The sequence below is a fragment of the Protopterus annectens genome, chromosome 12.part0 (assembly GCF_019279795.1).
Source record: "Protopterus annectens isolate FY-2018-M chromosome 12.part0, PAN1.0, whole genome shotgun sequence".
Taxonomy (NCBI): domain Eukaryota; kingdom Metazoa; phylum Chordata; order Ceratodontiformes; family Protopteridae; genus Protopterus; species Protopterus annectens.
The window spans coordinates 364790653-364814601 of NC_056746.1; the positions used below are offsets into that span (position 1 = coordinate 364790653).

At 40.8% G+C, this 23949-nt stretch overlaps 1 protein-coding gene across 4 annotated transcripts in view; it reads left to right on the plus strand.

The window, feature by feature from the left end:
• Positions 1-23949, plus strand: part of RHBDF1 (rhomboid 5 homolog 1) — a 1247410-nt gene that overhangs the window by 257801 nt on the left and 965660 nt on the right. For all 4 annotated transcript variants that reach the window (XM_044089448.1, XM_044089447.1, XM_044089451.1 and 1 more), the window contains exon 2: positions 23613-23707. The gene's annotated coding sequence lies outside the window, so the exon portion shown is untranslated. The remainder of the gene's footprint in view (positions 1-23612; positions 23708-23949) is intronic.

Sequence of the window (23949 nt, forward strand, 5' to 3'; positions counted from 1 at the left end):
TGGCTAACTGATTGTATCATTTATGTTTATGAAAATTCTGATCAAACATTATCAGCAAAACCCAGAGGACATTCTACCAGATCAATTTCTACATCTTTGGCTCATGCAGCTCGTCTACCTTTAGACATCATTTGTGGCTGCTACTTGGGCTAAACCACATACATTTATTTCTCATTACAAAGTGGACAGGGTTTCTAGGGATAGGGCAACCTTTGGTTCCACTGTGCTCAAGAACGTTCTCCCTTGAGTTCCTCAGGATCATGGAGCTAGGGACGCTACCCATGTGTAAGAACAAAGGCGAGATTGAACACTCTCACATAAAGAAGTTATGTCCTTACCATAACGTTCCATGTGGAGTGTTCATCTCGCTGTTATTACACTCCCACCCTTCCCACCCTTAGGAAGAACGTTCGATTTGGTGCCTGGTCTGGAATATTCTCCTTCTGCTGTTGCAGTGTTGGTATTACTATCATACCTTTGGTATGTTGTATATAGGTAATTATGTATATACTTTGGCATGTATGCGTGATTGTTGCCTGGTTTGCTTGCAAACTAGATCTGAGGTAAAGGCAGAGGGGGATTGTGGGTATTAGATGTCCTCGAGCTTCTTCTCGATGCAGAGCTTGCAGTCGGCCGGCACGGAGCCGAGGATCGGCTCCGAACCCATGTGTAATAACCAAGGCGAGATGAACACTCCACATGGAACGTTATGGTAAGGACATAACTTCTTTTTCTTGGCCTTGGACAGTGCTGTTTTAACCTGTGCAGCAGTAATACTGGGTGCCTGGCAATCTACTGGTATTATGATTGGTCCTTTGGGGGGGGTAAAGTTAGCACCGAATCTGTCCACCAGTATATTTGCAGTATCTGTTGGCTCGGTATTGGAGGTACCATTGTGCAGTAGCTCAGAGCAAATCTGGGTATTACCATGGAGATTCTTTACATAACTATAGAAGGCCTTGTGGTTGTCTTTACTATCTGCTTCAATTCTATTTTCTTAGCTAGTTTTAGAGGATTTGATGAGGGATCTCAACCTTTTGGTGAGGCTGATAACGGAGGTTTTCCAGTTTTGGGACTTCACCTTATTCCGCATTAGTTTCCTCCTTTTGTTGTAGAGTTTGTTTATGGCAGGGGACCACCAGGTTGGCTTCCTTTTTTTTTTTTTTTTGAGGAGAGTGTCTTAGTTCTATTGGGTATGGTGAAATTCATGCATTTGTGTACATGTTCATACAGTGCATTTGTGTATGACTTGGCGGTAATGCAACTATTCTCCATTTGGATGGGTGCCGTGAAGTTAGCCACCTCTGGCGTTAGGAACCCAAAGTTAGCTTTGGAGAAGTTTTTCATGGTGGTTACCTTTGTTGGGGGGTGGGAAGGATGTGGATTAGCTTGTGATTGGATCTAACCAGGGAGGAGTTGACTATTGGTGTAGAGCAGCGGTCGACCCATGTTAGTAATGACCAAGTCAAGGATGTTGCTATCCCTAGTGGGGGTAAGAACGAGCTGGTCCAGGGCATTGGAATTAATGAATTCCAGAAAGCATTGGGCAAGTGTATTGGTACATGAGTAGTTTTCCCAGTTAATGGAGGGGTAGTTGAAGTCACCCAGTATGAGAGTGTTAGGTTGGACCCTAATATTCTTCAGGGTGCTTAGGAATGTGGAGTGTGAATCTTGGGACATGGTTGGGGACCTATAGCAGGCTACGACCTGAATCGCTGTCTTTCCCAGCTGCACCTGAAGTATCTCGGATGCATTATGTTGTGCTTCCAGTCTGGAGGTGTGCGCATCCTTTATGAATATGGAAACACCACCGCCTTTGGTGCTTCGGTCTAAGTTCTGGGGCCGAAAGGTGTGGAATGAGTTGAATCCTGCTAGTGCAGGGGTGCTTTCTGCTGTGTTGAACCAGGTCTCTGTTACAGCACAAATGTCGATGTTCTCCATTTTAATGAGTACTTCAAGCAAGTGCATTCTGAGATTTAGGCTTCTAGCATTGAGCAGCATGACCCTTACATTGCATTTGAAAACAGTTTTGGGGAATGAATTGCACATTTGTATTGACTCCTGGCACTTTCTAACTAACCTTAATGACTTGAATTTTGATGAGGATGCTATTTTTCTAATGGTTGATGTTGTTAGTTTGTTTAATGTGATACCCCACACCCTTAGGTTAGAATGGTTTCAAGAGTTTTTGTTTGATTCTAAACTATTTTCTAATGAGCAGGTGGATGTTATGGTGAATTTTATGGAAATAATTCATAGGTTCATAGGTTCGTAGCTTGGTACTAGGTTATCTGCCCTAGGGGCCTATACAAGCCTAGCCATAATAATTCCCTGGCTATTTCTTCCCACAGTATTTACTCCCCTGGACCCCTGTCTAGCAGGGTGACTGACATGATCTCCGGGGTGAATTTCCTATCTCCCATCCAATCATCAACCTTTCCAGTTGTTGCACATGTCTTGAGAGGTACATACCAAATGGGGCATTGTGTTCTATAATGGGTCTAATGAGGGATGAGTACATTGTTCTACGCAACAATTTTGTTTATTTTGAGGGTGAGTATTTCCTGCAAAAAACAGGTGTAGCTATGGGGCAGTTTGTGCCCTCGTATTTGCCAACATCATAATGTTAATGTGGGAAAGGAAGTTTTTGTTCCCGTCTGTATTTAAAAACCAATGGAGTTTATATCTACGCTATTTAGATGATTTTTTTTTTTGTGATTGGGGGGGGGGACTAAACTTGTATTCATGATTTTTTGACTTGTATTAATAGTATGACTACCTTTTTAAAGTTCACCCACACCTATGACAATTGTAGGATTAATTACTTGGATGTAGAAATTCACAAGGATTTGGAGAATAAACAGTATATAAGTGATAAAATAACAAGTTCCAACTGCCGCCCAAGAGTCCCGAATCCTGAATATATAAATGAATAAAATCAATCCAACACAAAGGTACAGGAACAGAAATTGGCGGGGCAATACAGTCCACATACACTATTCCAACCACTTCTGGTTTCCAGTCAACACTATGTTCACTTCAGCACAAACGAATACATAGTCCAGTCAAGATAAAAACGTTTAAATGTATTAATCCAATGGCAAAATTCGGCAAACGCTTTCACCCAAGAGGGTTTCTTCAGGCCATAAAACAGGAAAAAATACAAATTCAAAGTGTCCTATATATACTCTATATATGCTCAGCTGACAATTACATAATTTCCTACTACAGGATAAAGCTCTAACTAAATAGAATACTTAAAAATTCTTAAAATTCGTACATATATTGTTTTTCAACCATTAAAACTATATTATACATATATATATGCATCACTAAATTAATATTAGTCCATTATTCATACATAAAAAATATATAAATATATAGAAATTTCGGTTTCTTAATACATTCAAATTTCATTCATAAACTTATAACACGAACATATAGTATATAAAATTAATAAACAATGGTAGATCCTTAAGTCTATACCCTAACTCTTCTCCCCTTTAATATCGGCTTCAGGGGTACTCTCTCATTCAGTCCAGGGGGTCGGTCCGCTCTCAACCTTATAATCCACTTAGTTTCAATCTGTTCAGTCTGATTCATTATATCACCCCTCCTTATAGTGGGTCTATTCATCTGTATAACTAAAAAGTTAAACACATGTTCAGATGAAGTTTCTATAACATGTCTAGACAATGCATTTTTATCATATTTGATTTGAATATTGTATTGATGTTCCCTAATCCTATCTTTAAGTCTCCTGTCGGTCTTGCCCATGTAAAACGCTGGGCAAGACCGACAGGTGGCAAGATAGATCACATGTTTGGTGTTACAAGTTGCTCTGGGGTGAAAATAATAACAACGCTGAGTGACTGGTTGAGTAAACATAGCTGTACTATCTATCATAGGGCAATAGCTACACCTATGACAGGGTTGAGTGGTTCCATTAGTGGGACCAAACATAAGGTGGTTATCAACTCTCTGCGAACCACATAGCATCCTCTGTAAGTTAAGCCAGTTCTTAAACCTAAAACTAGGTCTACTACTCACTATGCCCTGAATATCGGGATTAACTGTCAGCAAATCCCAATGCTTATAGTATATATCTCTAATCGCACTAACATCTTGCGTGTAGTAAATTGACACTCTAGTTTCATTCCAGCAAAAAACTTTTTCTTCTCGAGTGAAGCACCTTGTGGATAACAAATATTCCAAAAGTCAAGTACAAAATCCCAATGGTGCACAGAACTGTGAACAAATCAATAGGTAGTAAAAAATAAAGTCTTTTATTAAATATAAAGACAACAAACAAAGGTAGCGCTTTCGTCATACAGGCGCTTCTTCAGACCTCAGTGAGGTCTGAAGAAGCCGCCTGTATGGACGTGAAAGCCGCTTACCTTGTTGTTCTCTTTATATTTAATAAAAGACTTTATTTTTTACTGAACCTATTGGATTTGTTCACAGTTCGTGGTGCACCATTGGGATTTTGTACTTGACTCTAGTTTCATTTCTCAAAGAAACCGCCTCGTCCCATCGTACCTGTTCGTTCTAAAATGGTCTCATTCCTGGCCATGAAATGTGGTGCTGCCCTGTCCTTTCTGAGTTCATCAATCCCCATAAAGCCTTTTTCTATTTCTTGTGAATGGTAGGATCTATGAAATAATTGTCGTTGTAATTTCAATAATTCATTCTGAAAACCAGTTTCAGTTGAGTTAAGTCATGAGACTCGCATCATCTGTCCTCTTACTATATTATTAAAAACATAGCTGGGGTGCATACTGGTCCTGTGTAAAAGAGAATTTCTATAACAGGATTTCCTGTGGACCCCAGCATTCAATAACCCATTAGGGAGTCTCTCAACAAACACATCTAAATAAGAAACCATCGTGTGTGAAGCATTCATTGTGAATGTTAAATAAGTTGTCAAAGAATTAATACGTGTCAAAAAGTTAGATAGAAAGTTAGACATGGAACGTTATGGTGAGTACATAACTTATTTTTTCCTACTTTTATTGAAAATTAAGGACAATTTTTATCCTAACAAATTGGAAACACCAGACAGTAGAGCACAGAAAGATTACCAGTGCTCTTTTGTGACCAGATTTTTTGTGGAGCACCATCTTATCCATGACATTTTTAACTAGGAATTCGCAACTACTCTTGGGACAAGAGGGCTTGATGGAAAAACTCGGGGAAAAGCCTAATATAGTCTACAGGAGGGGCTGTACAATAAAAACATGTTAAAATGGAAATAATCCCCTAAGAAAAGATAAAACAGGCACTAAAAATGTGGGTTTTGCACACAATGTAGTTATATCTTAGATAAAGAATTTGTGAAAATTACTTCTTTAACTATAAAACCAAATGGACTTTTCAATTGTAATTCTGCAGGGGTGATTTATGCAGCTATTTGTTCCCAGTGTCCTTATTCTATTGGGAAAACCATACATAAATTCAGAGAGAATTTACGAACACACTAGGGACATGAGAAATAAAAACAACGCCCTATACAAGCATGTGGAATTATATCCTACACATAATTTTCATTATTGAAGGGGTTAAGAAAGACCTTCAAGGGTGACCATGTGCAGACATGGTGGAATTAAAATAACTTCTTTGGCAGATAAGGTTGAATGCCCAGGTTTTGCCTGGATTAAATGATACTTTTAGTATTGCTAGTTTCTTAAGATTGCATTCATACTGTGTTTAGTAATTATATTTAGTTGCTAGGAGTCTTATTGAATGATTTTATTTCACGTATTATTGGTGGAAAACTGTCATGTGACTGTTGAATGTTTTTTAAATATGTGGATTATGTTTGTAAATTTTATTCTGAAGACGTCTTGAGATACAAGCAGATGAAAGCGCTAAATAAATTCCTTTGGTGGGACTTTGCTCATGTTGGTGACATTTTCTGGTACGAGGCAATTTTACTGAATTGTTTGGTGACTTTTGTGTTTCTGGGTCTGTTTTGTTTTTGAGCATCAAATTCAAGCCATCCTTTTAGGAGGAGAGTGCTGTCAGGGTCTCATCTTATTGAGTGTGGCTGTAATAGTGCTCAGAGAGACCATCTTTATTGGCTAGTTTGAGTTAAAAGTGTTATCTCTTGTTTTGTTTAAGGCCTACTTTTGCACTTGTCTGTGTGTAGAACACCATCATGCACTGCCGCATAGCGGTGGTCACACTTGGTGGTTTAGATGTAAATGTTTTGCTTGTTAAATTTTCCCTTAGCACTTAGCTTGTGGTCCTCCAGAGGTTTTTTGCAGGCCTGCTCTACTTTCAGGTGGAACACTAAGCCTAGCCTCAGAAATACCAACACACCTCTCACCTAATAACCATTCCTAAGTGCAACCTCTTTTCCTGACCATATAAATTTACCTAACACTATGGACGAACAATTTCCCACAGTTTCCCCAGCCAGCTTGGTCAACATGGGCATCCTGAGGCAGTGTAGCAACTGCCTCATTTTCACTGACAGCACTCTACTCCTAGTCCACACAAACTCAACATGTGAGATATGCAACTGTATTAAGAACCTTCAGTCCCAGCTCTCTCACACACCAGTTAGTACTTATAAAAATGAGTGGGTTGTCAGCATGCACACCTCATCTCCTACTCTACCCAAAACCACATCACACATACCTACATATGCGGAGGTCCTCACCAGAAACATACCTACTAATACCAGAGACCTCCCAAACACAAAAACAAGCACACTGCACATAATACTTCCTCTGCAGAACACAATACACATAATAGCTCACTACCAGTGTCTCACCTGTCAAGCCCTTAAGGCAAACTAAAAAAAACAAACATATTACTCATAGGTGATTCCATCGGGAGACACACAGATGTCCCTCTCATCAGGCTGGATAAGGAAAAGGTCACGGTCAGCTGTCTGTCAGGTGCCAGGATGCACCATGTCACACATGCACTCAAGTCTCTCAACAGGTACTCTTATGACTCCATCATAGGCCATGCTGGTGTGAATGACTTGAGATGTAGCTGTCTGGACTATATGAAGAGAGACATGACTGAGCTCTCGGATTATGTGTCTCAGGCAGGTATGTCCCTAGCCTTAAGTAGCATTTTACCTTCACCTAACATCATGCCTCACTACAAACAGAAAATGATTGACTTCAATAATTGGGTTAGTTTCTGGTGTCATTCTAAGGGTATCCAGTATTTATTAGCTTGGGATGACATGATCGACAGACCTTGATGCTTTGCCAAAGATGGTCTTCATCTGTCACCCCTGGGATTTCATCTACTGGCTAAGGCTATTGGCACCCCATAGTGTCTTTTTTAGGCAGTGTCTCAAGGACAAAATTCCCAACCTAAAAACTCCATCTAAAAACAGCCACAAGGTTATGCTGCTAAATTCTAGGAGTCTTAACATGAACCTGCATTCACTGGAAGCACTCCTCACCTTGGAAGATGCAGACATTTGTGCAGTCACTGAGACATGGTTCAAGGCTGTGGATAACACCCCAGCTATACTGGGTTACACCTCCTTTCACATATTCAGACCACAAACTGAAGGCCTGAAGACTAAAGGAGGTGGTGTATCAGTATTCATTAAAGATAAATACACCTCCAGATCGGTCAAACAGCATGATTCCCTGGAGACACTTCAGGTGCAATTAACTGTTGGTAGGACACCTATTCAAGTAATTGCCAGCTACCTGACCCCCCCCCTCCATGAATCAGGACACCCACTCTGCCTATCTGGATCTACTTGAGTCTATCAAGGTACATCCAAACACCATGCTTTTGGGTGACTTTAACTACCCATCCATTGACTGGGTAAATTACTCATGCTCAAACTCACTTGCCCAAAGATTCCTCAACTTCATTAACTCCAATGCCCTGGATCAGCTGGTTGACACCTCCACGAGGGGATCTGGTGCTTACCAATACCACTGTAGCACCCCCACTGTGAGGTCGTCCCAGTGAGATCTGACCACACATCAGTCTCATTTGAAGTAAGTATCACACCTGACACACACACCTCCCAGCAGCCACCAAACTAAAAAACCTCTCCAAAACAGATTATAACCTCTTACGGGATGGTATAAATAGCTTCTCTGCACCTCCTCCCTCAGATGGAGCTGGTGACTATGCCTCGTTCTACACCAGTGCTTTATACAGATACCTGTATAACTACATTGATTCAGCCATCCCTAATAGAACCAAAACAAGCTCCTCAAGGAAGAGCAAACCTGCCTGGTGGAAAACTGCCATTAACAGGCTTTACAATAAGAGGAAGAAATTGCTATCTAAGAGTAAGAGGGAGTGAGCATTAAACTGGAAGCACTCCCTAATCAGCTTAAACAAGCAAATTAGACTTCTTCTGAAGTCCTCCAAAGCAAACTATGAATCCAAATTAGCTTCTTCAACTAAAGACAACCATAAGGCGTCCTTTAGTTACATCCATAACCTAAAAGGAAAGGCCCAGATTTGTGCTGAACTGGTAGTTAATGATAACAAATATTTGGAGCCTGTGGACATAGCTAACCTGTTGGTGGACAGGTTTTGTGAAAATTTTACACCCCTGTCCCCACCACACGTACCCAATGACATCCCTGCCACCTGTCCCTGACCTTGTATCTTTAAAGAGCAGGTCATTAAAGCCCTCTCTAAGGCCAGGAGTACAGCTTCTATAGGACTTGATAACATCCCTGGCTGCATCCTACATGGGCTCCAACAAGAATTAGCAACACCACTGGATTCTCTTTTCAGTCATAGTCTAAGCACTGGCTTCATCCTGGCTGAATGGAAAAGAACCACTGTTATTTAGTTGCACAAAGGTGGTACTTCCACTGACCCCAGGAACTATAGATCTATTCGCCTGACTAGCTTTATCTGCAAGGCCATGGAGTGAATCATCATGGACCTTATCAACAAAGATATAGGTAATCTCCAAACATTAGATCCTACTCAGTTTGGATTTGTCAAAGGAAGATCATGCCTATTAAACCTGGTGGACTTCTTCGAGACAGTCACCAAGGCCCTCGACAGGGGAAAATGTGTGCACACAGCCTACCTAGACTTAGCCAACACATTTGACACTATTCCTCACTCAGCCATCATTGACATACTCACCCAGCTAGGTATCAACCCTTATATTGTTAGATGGGTCACTAACTGGCTCACTGATAGAATCCATATAGTCAAAATAGGGGAATCCGCCTCCAGTACCAGACCTGTAACCAGTGGTATTCCACAGGGATCAGCCTTGGACCTCTACTGTTTGGAATTTATTTCTCCAAAGTACAAGCAAAAACTAAAGTTCTGTGGCTGACAAAGTTTGCTGATGACTGCAAACTGGGAGTAGTCATAGACTCTCCAAACGATGTCAACATCCTACAAGAGGGTCTTACAGAAACAAATGACTGGTGCCAAAGTCATGGCCTTAAACTCAGTGCAAAAAAATGTATTGTCATCCCTTTTGGTAATGGTGATGTTCCTGCTAACTACCACATCAATAGCAACACCTTAAGTACGCAGTCAGTGGTGAGAGACCTGGGCACACAGGTTGACAGCAACCTCACCTTTGACCACCATGTCTCCACAGTGGTAAGAAGGGCATTCTGTATTGCTTGTCTCATAAGTAAGGGAATTGCCTCCTGAAAAAAAGTTATAACCTCCTTGTACTCTTTCCTCATCAGGCCAATAATTGACTACAACTCCCCTTTTGGTATGTACTTTTCCAAGCACCTGCAGCAATTGGGGAGACCACAAAGGTTCCTCACAAGGAAAACTCTAGGTCTTCAGCATCTGTCCTATGTGGATCATCTGCAATCACTGTCCCTTTATTCTGTTTCATACAGACTACTGAGAGGCAATCTTTGCCTTGCATACAAGACAATCTTTGACCCTGCTTTATTGAAAATGCTGCATTTCCATAAGTCAAGTGGTACATGGGTTACTCGCTCTAAAGACCTTAACCTGGTATGTGACTTTAATAGAACCTGCGTGAGGAACAGATTTGTCTCCCAGAGGTTCCTACACCTTTGGAACATACTCCCACTTCATGTCAAACAGAGCACCTCATTGGCCCTCTTCACAGGCTGGATGATTGGATGGGTAACTGTAATTTCATCCCAGGGGTTCCACTTGTGTCCCTCTTGGACAGTAGGTGCTGATCATGGAAGTAAGGGTAGAATTTGGCTAGACATGTAAGGGCCCTAGGGCCATTAGCCTAGTAACTTCCTATGATGCCATGTATAATTTGTTATAATTATTCAAATTATTTAAACTGCAGATGTTTTTTGTTTTATTTTTGAAGTTTGTAAAATGATTTGTGTTAAAATGTTTTGTAATAATTTGGTGCTTTTCTTCCTGGGCCTCTGTTGAAAATGGGCTTCTACCCAGTCATACTTTTCCAATAATCAAATGTCAGTAAATAAATAAAGACTTGTGTAAAAAATGCATTTTACAACTTTTATGCTGAAAAACGCTTGATATAGTTGTATGGGCTATCATACTGCAAAGCAGTTTAAAATCCAGAAAAAAATTTTAAATAAGAGTTGGCATACTTTTAAAAGCCATGATGCAAAATTATTGCTTGTAAATGTTGTATGTATTCAAGGCAATTTGAATAACTTGTGAACACTGGCCTCTGTAGCATCAGAAGAATTAAATGCCTTTATGCATGTACATAAAGGATCCAACTAGAAGGATCCTGATAAAGCACAAAAACATATAGTGAATTAAGTACCTTTTAACTGTATAGCTTGAGTGATGCAGACTTCAGAAGGTAGAGTCACCTCTGCCGAGACTTCTAGCAAGCTTAAGCCTAGGTCACTGTTTCAACGTAACTCAGTGACTGCATGTATGGTGACATGCCTTTCATAATAACACGTGAATGTGTGTGTGGGGTGGTGCCATATCTCAGTTCCCTCACAATACAAAGCATGTAATACTGGAGGTGGGGGACACTAGCTGATACCTGAGACACACTTTCATTAATGCTCTAAGTCACTTAAAAAGTAGAAATAGAGCAACACTGTTTTTAGCAATATGCATTTTCTTAACAATAAGAGGTAAAACGATCATTTAGATATGAGAGACAATATACTTTTTTTAAACTTTATTTTCAACAACTGCCCATAACTTTTCTAAAAACTTAACATTTTCAACAAAATAGAGAAGTGTACTCATTGAATAGTAACTCTGTCCAGTACACATACAAACAAAGAGTAAGGCAGTCATGACGGACATTTCATTCAGTAGTCAAACCATAAATTCAGGAGAAATAGTGCAAATTCCATCAAGGTCATGTAGCAGTGAACATACTCTCTAGCCTTGCACAGCTGAATTAGGAATAGGAGGTTGGTAATCCAGCCTATGGTTATTGTGTGGATTTGAAGAAGGTTTACAACCTCATGTTACTGCATATGCTGTGGGTGGTCCTGCTGCAGTGTGGGATATCAGAGTCTTTGCTGCATGCACACCATTTCCTACACAGACTCTGGTTGCATTCATGAAATTAAGCCAACTTTGTCCAAAGTGAATGTTGGCCTATTGCAAGGGATGGTCTTCTCGCCACTTCTATTTGTGATATTCATGGCCTGGGTAGTACGATACAGATGCATATAGGAGTATGTCCAGTTTTGTGACTTAAAGACGACATCAGTGTTGATTACTGTTGATGATAATTATGGTGTCATTTTGGCCATGTACGACTGTGACCAACTGCATGCATTCAAGTAATTCACTGCTGACTGTAAAATAATAGACATGAGAATCAATACTTAAAATCTGAGGTCATGGTACTCTCCCAGAAAAACAGTCGACTGCTCTTTTTAAGTGACAAGACAGCTACCCTTAGTGTAGGAGATCAGGTATCCTGGAATTTGATTCACAGTCATTTACAAGGTAGAGCATGAGGCTGGCAAGCCAGTGGGGGGTGGGTGGGGGGGTTGCAGTGCATGTTTTGGCACTGAACTGTCTGCTGATAGCAAAGTACAAGCAGGTTCATAGGCAAGTACTAGGCTATTGGCCCTGGGGCCTATATAAGCCTAGCCAAAAAGGTTCCCTGGCTTTCGCCACCCAAGAAAATTATTTTCCTGTGTCCCTGTCAAGCAGTGCTGCAGAAGTGATCCCCAGGGTGAATTTTCTATTTTCCATCCAGTCGTCAAGGATTTTCTTAAAGAGGGCTAATGAGGAGCTTTGCTTGACAGGAATGGGGAGTTTGTTCCAGAGTATAGGGAGTCTCCAATCTCTCCAGCCTGTTCTGTTTATTGTGGTGACAAGGTTTAGGTCCGTGGAGCATGTAGTATGGAGAGATTGGTATTTCTTTAAGTGTAGCATGTCCAACAGCTCTGGGTTTGACATAGCTTTGTATGTTAGGCAGAGATCGCCTCTGAGTAGGTGATATACGATGGAGTAGAGCTGGAGTTTTTTGAGATGGTCTACATGTGGCATCTGTTTGAGGCCGGTAATCCTCTTAGTGAGACATTTCTGTGGCCTTCCGATTATTGTAGGTGTCTTGTGAGATACATGCCAAATGGGGCATTGTATTCTATGATTGGTCTAATGAGGGATGAGAAGAGAGGAACAATGACCTTCCTTTTTCTAGAGGAGAACCCTTTTGTGATGAGGTGTGCCACTTAGAAGGATTTCCTGACCACTGTGGCGATGTGGTTATCAAAGGAGGTCTCTTATCACACTTTCAGTGTTTAGTGAACAAACACTTATGTGGTAGTTCATAGATACTGAGTTTTTCCCAAAGGGGATGACAATGCACTTCTTAGCATTGAGCTTGAGGCCATGACTTTGACACCAACCATTTGTCTCTGTGAGGCCCTTTTGTAGAATGTCACCATCATTTGGTGATTCTATTATGGCTCCCAGTTTGCAGTCATCTGCGAACTTTGTTAGCCAAAGACCTTCTGTGTTGGCCTGCACTTCAGAGAAGTAGATGCCAAACAGAGGGGCACCCAGGACTGAACCCTGTGGTACTCCACTTGTCACTGATCTGAAGTCGGACTTGGAGTCGGCAACTTTTACTGTGTGGGTTCTGTCAGTGAGCCAGTTGGCCACCCATTTTGTGACATAGGGTTTACGCCCAGTTTAATGAGTTTATCAATAATTCCAGAGTTGGGGATGGTGTCGACAGCCTTGGCAAGGTCAAGATAGGCTGTGTGCACTACCTTGCTGTCATCTGAGGCTCTCTTGACTGTTTCAAAGAAGTCAATCAGGTTTAGTAGACATGATCTACCTTTTACAAACCCAAACCGAGTGGGGTCCAGGGTTTGGAGGTTACCTATGTCTTTGTTTATAAGCTCCAGGATGATATATTCCATGGCCTTGCAGACCAGGCTCATCAGGCTAATGGAACGGTAGTTACTGGGGTCCATGGTAGCACCCCCTTTGTGGAGTAGGATAACTGTCACTGTACGCCATACAGTAGGCACATAGCCTGAGGTGAGGCTATGATTGTACATGGAACTTAGGTGGGGTGCCAGTTCGTTCTGTAGTTCGTGCAGTATGCAGCCTGGGATGTTGTCTAGTCCCATGGATGCTGTGTTTTTGGCTTTGGAGAGGGTGGTCTTTACTTATTCATCCGTGATTACAGGGGCTTTACATTCTTCCGGTATTAGGATGGGCCCTTTGATGGGTGAGAGGGGGGTAAAGTTAGCACTGAACCTATCTGCCAGGATGCTGGCAATATCTGTTGATTCTGTATATTTAGTGCCATTGTGCTGCAGCTCAGAGCAGATCTGAGTGTTGCCATTGAGATTCTTGACATAGCTGTAAAACACTTTGTGGTTGTCTTTGGAATCAGTGGCAATTATATTTTCATAACTGGCTTTGGAGGATTTTATGAGGGATCTCAGCTTCTTGCTGAGGCTGACCAGGGAGTTCTTCCAGTCTTGGGTTTTTACTCTTTTTTTGTAACAGCTTCTTCCTTCTGTTGTAGAGTTTGTTTATGGAAGGTAACCACCAGATTGGCTTCCTTTTTTTGGAGGATACCGTCTTGGTTCTGTTGGGGATGGCATGATCCAGGCACTTGTATATGTGCTTATATAGTGCATTTGCGTAAGATTCAGCAGTCGTACTTCTATTATCTGTCTGGGTGGCTGTCGTGAAGTTTGCCACTTCTGTCTTAAGTAGCATGAAGTTGGCTTTGAAGTAGTTTTTGACGGCGGTTTTCTTAATGGGGGGGTGGGATGTGGATGTCTAGGATGATTAGCTTGTGGTCGGATCTGACCAGTGAGGAGTTGACCTCTGGCATGGAACACCAGTTACCCATATTGGTAATGACCAGGTCCAAGATATTGCTGCCCCTGGTGGGGTGTGGACAAGCTGATCCAAGGAGTTGGAGTTTATGAATTCCAAAAAACGTTGAGCGAATGAGTTGGTACATGAGTAGCTTTCCCAGTTGATGGTAGGGTAGTTGAAATCGTCCATAATTAAGTGACTGGGTTGTACCTTAATATTTTCCAGTATCTTAAGAAATCAAGAGTGGGAATCCTGGGACATGGTGGGGGATCTGTAATAAGCTACAACCTGGATTGCAGTCTTGCCCAGTGATAGTTGCAGTTGGATAATTTCAAATGCATTATGTTGAGCAACTAGCCTGGAGGTGTGGATATCCTTGATGAATATTGATACGCCTCCGCCTTTAGTGCTTCGGTCCAGGTTAGATGGCCGAAAGGTGTGGTATGAATTATAGCCTGGTAATGCAGAGGTGCTCTCTGGAACCTTGAACCAGGTCTCTGTTACTGCACAGATGTCGATGCTCTCCATTTTTAGGATTGCCTCAAGTGAGTGCATTTTGAGGTTTAGACTTCTAGCATTGAGTAGCATTACCCTCAGAGTTTGTTTGCTTGTACCTGTTACGGTGGTGAATTTAGCATTTGAACCTTGCCTAAAAAAGGCACTATAGGGGTGGCAAGAGCCTTGGCCAGTATCCAGAATCCCAAAGCATCATGGTCTGTTGACCATGTTGTCCCAAGCAGACAGATGCTAGATTCTCTTAGAATGACACCAGCAACTTAGCCAATTGTTGAAGTCAATCATTTTGTCCTTGTACTGTGGTATCATTCTGGGTGAGGGCAGGATGCTACTCAGGGCTAGGGTCTTGCCTGACTGGGCTACTAGATCTGAGAGCTCCTTCATGTTTCATTTCATGTAGTCCAGAGAAGTGCGTCCCAGGTCATTCACACCAACATGGACGATGACAGAGTCATAATCATACCTGTTGTGGAGTGACCTGAATGCATGTGTTATGTGGCGAATCCTGGCACCCGACAAGCAGCTGACTGTAATCTTCTCTTTATTCAGCCTGGTGAGTGGGGACGTCAGTGTGCTTGACTACAGAGTCACCTATGACTAGTGTGTTAGGTAGTTTCTTTTACCTTATGGGCTGTTGCTGGGTGGCACACTGGTGTGCTGCCTTAGTTGTGTTGGTGGGTTGTGGTTGTTTGTGTTGGTGGGTTGCGGTTGTTTGTGTATCTGCTTTGGGGGTCTCTGTTTCCTGTTTAGATTTACATTGAGAACCTCTGGGTATGTAGGTGCGTGTTTGGCATTGCTATATGTGGGTATTGGTGGCAAAGGTTTTGAGTGACTATGTGTTGAGTGTGGTGTTGTGCGGGTGTTGACCTTCTCATCTTGACTGACTAGTTCAGTCTTGGTTGGAGAGAGCTTGGCTTCCAGCTTGGCTATGTAAGTGCATCTCTCCCAGGTTGTAGTGTTGGGTGCTGGGAGGACAGGGTTGTCTGTGTACATGAGGCAATTGCTACATTGCCCCAAGATGCCCAGATTCACCAGGTGGACAGGAGAAAACACCGGGAGCTTATTTAATTTAAGTACTGGAACTGCTAGTAAACAAACTAGGCAAGGAATGTTGAGTGCTACAGCAATTTAAGGATGATATAGTGCTTACAAGTAGCTCTGAGCTATTTCTAGGTACAAAGAGCCAAGTTAGGGTGCTGATACTTGAGAGACTGACTAGATCTTAGGGAAAATTTGAAGAGCAGACCTTGTGGCTCAGTGGTGCTGTGTGAAGCACAAACCCACGCAAACACGGGTTTTAAACCAGGAAGTTGAAAGAAATAGAAGCAGCCCAAAATGGTCAATAGTACAACAAAACTAGAGCTGAAAACCACTCCCCTAGCGATAGGTAGGCTGTTCAGAGCTTACCACTCCCACTGATAGGCTGCAAGACTTCCCTCTATCTCTGCAAGGTCTGGTCCACTCCCAACACAAAACACAGTCCAGAAATCAGCAAATCTGGGATCTGAACTATACTGGTTTAAGGAAAAGGCGGGAAACGAGGAGGCAGATAGGATTTTTGTAGTAGCTAGTTTTTTTTTTTTTTTTTTTCGGAAGTAGGGAAGTAAAAAAAAAAGCACAGCAAAATACTCCGAGAGTCACTGGGCTTACCTTACTCTTCTCAACTGAATGAGGACCTAGGTTATCCAGAACACTCTTCAAGAAGAGCTGCTGCTCTTTAAGATTAGGTGACCTAAATGAGGCTGTTCAGGTATCTTGTAAGGGTGCTCACTGAGTGGGTCCAGTTGCTCCAGGGATGGACTCTGGATAAGAGGTCCTTGTGCAGACTCAGGAAACACTGGAGAGATTACATCTCTCAATTGGCCTAGGAATGCTTGGGAATCCACCAGAATGAGCTAGAGTCTATCGCTCAAGAGAGAGAAATTTCATCTCTCTCACTTAAGTCTACTGCAGCTGCCCCCACCCCACCACCACTAGCAGAAAAAGCAGGAAAGAAGGTGAAATGTGAAATAAAGTAAAAGTTGTTTCACTGAATTTTCATTATTTTCATAATTTCTTGCCAGAAGTGTAACTGATAAGTGCTTCATTGCACTATGAGGACAGGGTGTTTCAGGAATCTTGCATGTAACATACATATCTAAGGCTTGACTGGTTTTGAGGAAGTAGTAGAAGGTATCACTAAGCACTGATCAGAGCTTCGGTGATGTTTCTCCTAAATCCAGTATCTTAAAAACAGTGAGACATAATTCAAGAAGTGTGATGGGGTCGTGAACTTTGTGTAAATCCCGTGAGAGTTTTTAAAAGATATATGATTTGGGTCTGTATGGAAGACTGAAAATGCCCCAAATTCTCTGCATTTTTCAGAAGACTTTTGGTTGATCATACACATCAAAAGCATGTATCATTTTGTATATCACACAGGGATTTAAAAACAAAATTTGAAATGTTTGCATTGTTTACAGAACAGCAAAGTTCTATCACACATAATTTTCAGTGTCAGAACCTAGACTTTATGACTGAGACCTCTGACATCTAATCCTACAGTAGGATGAAAAACTGAAACACTACCCTGAAGTGATTACTAGGAGTTGAGTTTGTAAACTGTAAAATGTCTGTATACCTGTCAACTGTCCAGATTTTTGCAGAATGGCCAGGTTTTTCTTAGTTTTGGTCTGTTCCTCTTACAATCTGTGTTTTTCTGACAAATAATTGAGGATTAAAGTCACTAAAAAAAATGACAGACGTTGGAGTTTCAGACTTCATATCCCCCAGAAAAATGCATGCTAATGCAACTTTCCATGTTTATAACACATATATTTAAAAACTGTCCCTATTTTTGGGCTTTTCTCCCCCCTTATTTTTGGCTTTGTCCAGATTTCTTGTACTAAGAGGTTGAGAGGTTGTAAAATTATATTTGTGATATTCTGTTTCTCTGCTTGCGTAGATGTGAGGGAGATTCCTTTCCTGCAACAGATGATGACAGAGTTAAACCTGTTAAGACTGTGTCAGTGTGTTTCAGGAACACCTTCTGTACAAATGACTTGAGGTTATTATCAAATGCCCCACTTTTCTCCAACAAAACTGAAACATCAACTTTTAGTTGATTTCAGCATAGGTTTGTATACTAACTGGATACTGCTTACTGTACTGTTAGTGCTACTGACAGCAGGTCTTGAAAGGAGTAACATTATCCTAATATTATCCTTTTTTCTTGTTTGTATGCCATGTACTACACATGACTTGACTATAAATTCTATGGACTAAATAGAAGTATAACCATGCTATGAGACACTAGGATGAATGCTCTATGTCTTACAAAGCTTACCACATATAAATTGGTGAACAAACTAACATTCCTTTGCATATCTGGCCTGTATTGCACTTAGCACAGAGGAGACTCTGAGTCATCAGTGTAATGCTGCTTGCAATTCAGAGTTTGATTCCTTCAGTCTCCACTTGCCTACTGTGTGACTCTAAAAACATTACTTAAACCTGTGCTCCAGAAAAGTTAGGAGACTGGGGTAAGGTCCTCAATGGACTCTGGATAGCACTTCTAGTAATACCCTATGAAAACAAGCATAAAAGGCTTATACCTGACATCACCCCAACGTATAATGGCACGGGTTCTGTGAAACATACTCTGAAATCTTAAATATGTATTATTACTTACCCACTTAATGGTAATTGATGGTGCTACAACCATGTGGCAAATAAATGCATGTAATCTGAAAAAGTATGGAACATGTCTTTGGAAAAAAGCTAAGCAGCCTACACTAGATTTCTCACATGTCTACAGCCCATTGGTGCACAAGCAGCTAGCAGTCTGATTGGTCATTTTTATGTGCATGTTTATGTGCATGTTTCCACCATGATGAAAGAAGACAGAAATAATTAAAAAGCAGTTCCTCCATTAGAGCAGATTGGGAAAACAGTTGCCCTAAAATGTAAGTACATTCACTTTTTTATAGAGGGGCAAACTCAAAACTCTTCCTTTTATGAATAACATTAAACTGTCTCTAATTTCTACAGACAATCTCTTATTTTGCTTCATATTTTTGCCTTGTTTCTTGTAAAATTTTTGATTTTCTGGTAAATCACTGATGATTGCAGTCAGTGAATAATGCTAGAAATTAAAGTTTCATACTTATTCGTCAGAAAGTGTACATTGATGCAAAACCTGTTGTGCTATTAATTTTCAAGTGAATTAGAGTAAAATTTAGAAATAGCTATGATTTGGGGCCCTTGGCCATCATTATTTTTGGCTTTGTGCCTGACTCTTTTGAAAAAAGTTGACTTGTATGCTTTTATGTGCCAACTTCAAAGTCATACAGCATTGAGGAAAGGGGAAATACCCAATGATCTCTCACAAACAAAAATGCTGCATTACATACATTGCAGTGAGATGTGCTACACAGAATAAGAGCAGTGGGCAAATGTGACTATGATGTTGGAAATCAATCAAATTGCCCTTAAGGCTTCCCTTACATTTTATTGAGTCCCACCTCAGTGAGAATGCCGCTCCTCGACTTCAGCTTATCAGAAACTCATTTCAAAGAAGAAATAAAGCAGTCTTTTTTTTTTTTTTGTGGAGCGTAAGCCTGCTTGAACCACTTGTAGCCGCCACTTAAGTATACTAATTCCACAGTCACACGGCCATGGAGAAAAGTGAAAATAGAAAACAATGCAGAGAGTAAATCACTGACAGCACCAGGTCTATAACTAGGATGGGAAGAAGGGGCCGGCTGTCCCATGTGCAAGCTTTTAGGATGAGTGATCAGCATTTGCTGATGGAGCATGAATGTTGTACTATTCACTTAAGAAGCCATGGCTGATATTGCACTCCTTAAATGAAAGTATAAAAGCAAGTTTGTGTGTCTGTAATTATAGAAAGGAACTTAAATAACTAGGATGGGAAGAAAAGGGCAGCTGCCCCATGTGCAAGCTTTTAGGATGAGTGATCAGCAATTGCTGATGAAGCATGAATGTTATACTGGGATTCACTTTAAGAAGCCACTGCTGATATTGCAACTCATTAAATGAAAGTATAAAAAAGAAGTGTGTGTGTTAGTAACTGTGGAATGGAGCTTAAATAACTGGGATGGGATGAAAAGGGTAGCTGCCCTGGATGCAAACTTTATGGGGGTATGACTGGCAGTTGCTGATGGGGCACAAGTATAGCAATGGGATCCACTTAAGAAGCCACTGCTGACATAGTTACTCCTTAAATGAAACCGTAAAAGTAACTTGGTGTGTTAGTAACTGTGGCAATGAAATTAAGTAAGCTCTTTGCTGCAGTTCAGAGTATTTTTTTTTATCTTCAGCTTTGTGTTAGGGGGGTGCCCCAGTATGAGGAGAGCCTTGGTAATCACTTGATCTAGCTACAGCTCTGCCCAGTGCACATATAGAAATTGCACTAGCAGTTATTTTAATGACAATGTCCTCTTGCTGAGTTTCAGTTTGGCAATTTGGGGAGGGTCACTAAAATAAATGAGGAAAAACTTTATTGATTGATTATTACTTTTGGGGAACCCCGCTACATCATTTTTAGTATGGACCTACATAATGTAGGGTACTTCTTTAAGACACAGCCCATGGACTTGTTTAGTAAAATTACTGCAACTTTTAAGCCCCCTTAGTACTTGTTCATGTGGCTTTCATAAGACATTTCCTGTCACCTACTGTTCACAATAGGAAACAGACTCCTTCCAATGCACAGAGGGTCATCTGAGAGCCTGGGAAAAATGTAGCTGGGGACTCTCACCTACCAATAACAGGCTATATCTATTCATTAATAATTATTATTACTGTGTCAAGGATCTACTATGTAAAGAGATCATTTTATGATGAGTGCTTTGCACAACTGTTCTTTTCTGTTTTCCTGGAAAGGATAGAGAGAGGAAGAGGAAGAGTTTGGTTCTTAACTAAACTTAGTGGAAGATGTTATGGGGGAGGGTACAGCAAAGCATCTGTTTCACAGGTGTGGATTGGAGGGATAGTAGAGAAATGTATTTAGGTACCATACTGACATCACTGCATAATTATGCCCTCCTATGTCACAACAAAAAGTTTTGAAATTTTGAGTAGCTATACAGCCATTAGCAACTCACACCATAAGCACTGATCTTCTCAGGTTTGGATGAGAACAGTCACCCAGACCACAAAGTATGCAAAACATAACTAGGAAAATGGGTCCTTTCTCATTTGAGGATAAGGACCCCTTTTGGTGAGATTATGTAGATGAAGAGGGAGCTAGGAGATGGGAGCAACTTGGGAGCAACTTGGCAACAGAGAGACAGGGAGAGGGGGAGAGAAAAAGAGAGAGTGGGTAGTTTGATATTGTTTCCTCAAAGGCCAAATGCAGTGCTGCTTGGAAGGTGAGAGCTGTAAATATATAAAAACATTATTCATAAAATTAAGAAAATAATATAAAGGGATTATGTGCAAGTACTGCCATTTATTTTGCACCACTAAAACTTTCACATTTACAGAAACTTTCACCAAACTGATGGAGCTCATGGGATTACAGTGAGGACAGGGCTCATGTTGGTGCCTTTATGTTCCAGTCTGCTGCCTTTGATCTGTTTACTTTCTCCACTTGACGAGAATAATAGCTAGTATTTTTCCAGATGTATGCCACAAAAGCTTACAGAACTAAAGTAATAGTTTTGAGTTGAGAACTAGTCCTTCTGCTATGGATGTCAGTCCAGCTGCAAGTACTGCAGTGTCAGACTATAGTTAGGTGATCACGGCACATCTAGATCCTAACTCCTAGTCTGAGAGAATGATGTGATGACAATGAATGTGATGGCTGTATCCAGAAGTAGAGTTAATTTGATGTCCATTTACAACACTTTAGAAGTACATTTCCAGTTTTAGCATCTGTCTTCTGTCCTCTTATAAACAGTATAAACAGGCATTTTATGCCAGTTTTCATGTTGCGTTTCAGACTTGCTTTAGCTTTTAGTCTGCATATCTGCAGTTTATGTGAATGTTCAGGAATCTTAAGAGAAAGTACATGTCTGACTTGAAAATGTTGCAGCATGGGTGTGTGTGTGGGGGGGTTCTTCTTTGATTAATGACTAATTTTATGCTGTGCTAATGCTTTAAAAGCCGGGCATGTGAGAGATCAGAGGAAGGTCACTGACTATGCTGAACTGATTTAAACTGTGTCACTATTAGCTTCCCATCTCTTCACAGTTACAACTTCGTTATGCAGAACTCATACAGTTTTCCACCACCTTATCCTTTGTACTAAACACTTTAATGTTACACTTTTATGTTATTTTGATAACAATGTTGGACACCCCTCATTTTCATCTTGGAGGCCTCACACATCTTTAACACATTAGGTACTCCAGTGGGGGATCACAACTGATGAAACAGCATAAGAGTATGCTTATTGTCACCGCATAATGGAAACCATAACCTGTTTGGCATTTAACTTAATGAAATTCTTCGCTCACATATTACTTCTGTTCATTCCCTGGAGGGATGTTTTATATTTGCCAGGTTATATGTGATGTAGTGGTACCCTCGCACACCCAAGTTTATGATGTAAGAAAGAAAGTAATCGGATATGTGTCAGTATTATTTTTGCACTAGTATTATTTTTTTATTTTTCTTTTCTTTATTTTTCTTTATTTGGGGGGGGGGGTTGCAGTTACCCAGCAACTGCTGAAGCCTAAAACCTCTATTTTCTTGGACTGCTGTAATTCTTGAGAATGACAGTTATCATGCTGTTTCTGAGTGTGAATGTGCATGCGTAAGGAGTGCTCCTCTTTTTGTATACCCCCTTACATATTGATCGTAGTGATGCACAATATGAGGCCATGCATGCTGTGGTACAGATCTTTCAGTGCTGCATGCAGGGCTTCTTATTAATGCAGATATAGTGCCCTGTCACAGGTCCAGTGAGATGTCACTGTGTGCAGTGACCTTCATCATCACAGGTCTGTGCAGTAGTCTATGGGCGATCGGTTGTTAGCCCTCCCAGCTCAAGTGGTGAATGATGACCTCCATCCCCAGTGGTTAGGCCAGCCCTTACTTTTCACTGTCACTGAGGCATCAGCTGTACATATCAGCTTTAATCACAATAGTCGGAATAGCCGTCCAGGAGATGTTTAGTCCTTTCTTCCTTCCCTCATTGAAGGTTCACTGTGTTAAACCAAGACTAACATCCTCTAAAATTCATACAGCTGCCCGAGGTAGGCCAATTTTTCTCAGCCTTTCCTATGAACATAAGTGTATGCCACACTGATACTATACCTCTCTACAACCATAAAAATAATTTCAGACATTGGCTGTATTTTTATTTACATAATTGTTTGGCAGTCTTATTTTACATCATTTTTGTAACTTTTGGAGCTTGTTTCCATTGGGCTTCCACTGAAAACGACCTTTTACTCACTCAGATAATCAATCCTTGAACAAATGGAATGAATGAGTAAATAAATAATTAAATGGTTTAAACTGCACTCACGTTTTGGCTTAATACTAAGTAATAAGCTTCTTGTAGTGTAAATCCCTGTGTGAGACTTCTTCAACTGTAAGAATGTCGAAAGATCACGGAAACCTCTGATTAAACTGTAAAAGCATGACAAGGTGGGTATTGTAGTAATCTCAATCCCAGTGTGAGTTAAATAACAAGAAACAAACATTTTACCAGTGATATATTACTCAGCAACTTGAAACAATGTAATCCTTTATTAATTTGTGCAACTGCTTATTTCAATAAATAAAATATATCTTCCTCGTGGCTGATCTAGGCTTGGTGATTGTGAAAATCCTCAGTGTGTGTATAGTTTATTAAGCAATCATGTCTCTTGTGTTTTCAAAGTCCATATTCAATTTTTTTTCCCTTTTAGAGACAGGCCACCTGCCGTTACTATTGACTAACCAAGATTGATGGGACATCTATTGTGGGCACCAATAGCAGTATGCCCATAATATCAACACACAGGTGAGCACACCTTTTTGGATAGACTTTTTACCTTCTGTTTGAATGATGTTGAACGTATTCTTGGTATATCTTTTTTCCTACTTTCATTACCTTGTTGTTTAATCTTGCCATTAAGTTCCATTTCTACCGCCCTCAGCAACCTACTAATATGAATAAGTTTATCATGTATGTGCATTGGGTGTATTAATCACAAATAATTATAAGTAGGGGTATGCCAGGAGCATTAATTACAAACATGGGAG